At 39.6% G+C, this 3,030-nt stretch overlaps 1 long non-coding RNA gene across 1 annotated transcript; it reads right to left on the bottom strand.

Moving 5' to 3' along the window:
• Window positions 1-573: 573 nt before the first annotated feature.
• Window positions 574-2,697, bottom strand: LOC106962436 (uncharacterized). The gene is made up of 3 exons (XR_001427974.1): window positions 2,544-2,697; window positions 1,949-2,033; window positions 574-1,071 (listed from the first exon to the last, which is right to left on the bottom strand). It is a non-coding gene; the product is annotated as an uncharacterized LOC106962436 (long non-coding RNA).
• Window positions 2,698-3,030: the final 333 nt, after the last annotated feature.

Raw genomic sequence — 3,030 nt, 5'->3', positions numbered from 1 at the left:
AACACAAAACTGAAAAAACAAACTGAACAACATGAACCTGAAGTTATTTAGATTCAGCTACTAGAAATGTCCAAAAACTTGAATAAAATCAGGAGAAAAGCACCTAAATCAGAAATAATGATTTCCAGATGATGCTTTAAGAGTTTACTGGGTTTAATGCTTTATGAAAAAAGACGTAAAAACTTTGGTCATTAGTTATTTCGTGACAAAGTCCAATTCTTTAATGCTACTGGCTGCTGTGCATATATTCGTTTCCACTAAGTCATTTACTTTCCTTACAGCGTCTGTTTATTTTGCCATTTCCTTCTATAAAAAAAGAAAACAGGTTTTTGCCTCTATTGTTTATTTCTCATTTATTTTCATGCCTGAAAATAAATGAGAAAAAAATAAACTCATGTTTTTTGATAAAAAGGTTTTGTGCTTCTATCAAAATTAGTCTGACGTCACACGAGTCACATGATCAACAACCAGATGTTACTGCTGCCGTAAACCATGAAGAAGAAGAAGACAGGAAGTGGTTGGACGATGGCGGCGCTGCGTGTTTTTAATGACTTATTACAGGAACAAAATTATTCCTGTTTGATTTTAATTGTGTTTCTGATTTAATGGAAACACTGCAATTATAAAACTCTGTTTTTCGACATTAGCGTGACATTAACACAGCTTAGCGTACATTTGTAACGGAAACGCAGCTACTGATTCCCACCAGCAGCTCCACCTTTGGAGATGTGTTTTGGCCTAGTCAAAGCCAGTTAATTGTTCACATTGATCCAGTTTGGTTCTGATGGCTTCTTTACAGTTATCGGATGCAGATACTTTTCCTGCAGGTAGAGGGCGACGTCACTGTTTGTTTCTAAAAGTAGGCGTCGGTTTCACTGCCAGCATGAATTTAACAGAAAGTCAGTCAGTTTACAGTTTGATTAATTTCTCAGGCCTCGGCTGCAGCAGGTTCCCGTTTTACTGCCTGCATAGAATAAATTAAATATTCACAGTTTATGTACAAAGCTCTCATACTGGTTCCCAGTTCAGTCATGCAGCTTCTTCCAGCAGCCTCTGCAGATTCTTCTGGACCTGGAAACACAGACAGTCTGTCAGGACGATTCTGAACACAGAAACAAAATAACTGTTTAGATTCATGTAGGTTAGATTTGATTATTGATACGATCGATATGAGCAAAACTATTAATCAGTACAAAAAGTTACGATGTAAATTATACAGTAAAATATTTTATGAACGAAGTTAATCTGTAAGGACTGAAGGAAGACATACTTCCTACATTTAGTTAGAGCTAAATACTTAGATCGCTAGCTAAATATTCAATATGGAGCTAAATATTTAGTTGGTTAGCATTTAGCTTCAAATAAATACTTAGCTTGCTAACCAAATATTTAGTTTGGACCTAACAAAATACGTAGTTTGAAGCTAAATATTAATCTAAACTGTGATATTTACAAATGACTGAATAAAATGTTGAAAATGAGCCGCCATCTTTTCCCCTTATGACAGACTAAATAACCTAAATTACTGCTTTATTTTTTACAGTGTAACTGTAGAAGCGATCCCCTGCAGACCCAAATGTTGATGTTTCTCAGAAACAAAGTTCAGACTGAACAACGAGGATTGTCTAACAGATCCACGGTTCTCTGGTCAGATCGCTGACTATAAATTATTGATTATTGCCAATCAGAGAGTTTTACCTGAAAAACCTCCCTGCTTTTTTCTCCTCCTGCAGTTATGTCTGTGAGTTGGACGAATAAAACTATTTCCAGAGATTAAAGGAGAATTTTGTGGATTGTTTCAAAAAAGAAAAGCACAAGAGAACCAGAAGATCTGTCGTTTCCAGTGATCCTCTGATTTCTGGAAAACTTTATTCATTTTACCCTCAGATGTTCAGAACCTGTAAATCATCAAGAAACGACGAGTTTTAATGGGATCAGGAAAACCAACCTTCTCCAGCTTCAGCAGGTTGATGGCCAACAGTTCAGAGAAGAGCTCCGTGTTCACATCAGGACTCCCAGGAAGGAGACTGCTTCTAGGAAAACACACACACACACACACACACACACACACACACACACACACACACACACACACACACACACAGAGGAACATGGGAATCCTCCAAAAAATTCTGCATACATAAGCAAATATCTGCAGTTAAAGATTTCTGGACTTTTCTTTACACCAAAAGTCGTCCAAAGTCAAAATTAATGCAAACAAAACATAGGAAATCACAATTTATCGGACCGATACCGGTGCTGGTATCGGTCCGATAAGTAGAACCGGGCCGATGTTAACAAACCAAAGTTTATTTCCTTCTTATTGCTGTTTGTGTTTCAGCTGGATGCTGGTCGGCTGGTTTGTTTGGTCTGTGACAGAGATGCTGAAGTGCAGAGAAATGTGTGTTTTTATAGTGTTTAAATTATAAAGAAATATATGTAATGTTGGTAAAATTCAGTCTTTTCTACACATTTAAGTTTCTCAAACTAGATTAGATTTTTATTTTAAATAATTTGTTGAAACGACTGAGACTGAAACTCACTCGTGATGCGTGAAGTCGCTGATGGAGCCGAGCATCGTCAGTTTCTGTTCCAGTGAAACGATCCTGAAGGCCAGATAGCAGGAAGACAGGACCAGAACGCAGACCCTGAGGGGAACAGAAAGGGGACAGAGAGGGAACAGAGAGAGGACAGAGAGGGAACAGAGAGGGGACAGAGAAGGAACGGAGAGGGAACAGAGAGGGAACAGAGAGGGACAGAGAGGGAATGGAGAGGGAACAGAGAGGGGACAGAGAGGGAACAGAGAGGGAACAGAGAGGGACAGAGAGGGAACAGAGAGGGGACAGAGAGGGAACAGAGAGGGACAGAGAGGGAACNATGGATGGATGGATGGATGAATGGACGGCTGGATGGATGAATGGGTGGTTGGAGAGATGGATGGATGGATGGATGGATGGATGGATGACGGATGGATGGATGGATGGATGGAGGACGGATGGATGGATGGATGGCGGATGGGTGGATGGATGG

The sequence above is a fragment of the Poecilia latipinna genome, unplaced genomic scaffold (genome assembly GCF_001443285.1).
Source record: "Poecilia latipinna isolate Pla-1442-1.1 unplaced genomic scaffold, P_latipinna-1.0 Scaffold1413, whole genome shotgun sequence".
Classification (NCBI taxonomy): Eukaryota; Metazoa; Chordata; class Actinopteri; order Cyprinodontiformes; family Poeciliidae; genus Poecilia; species Poecilia latipinna.
Note: the sequence above shows the minus strand (reverse complement) of the source record. Positions and strands in the feature narration are given on the sequence as shown.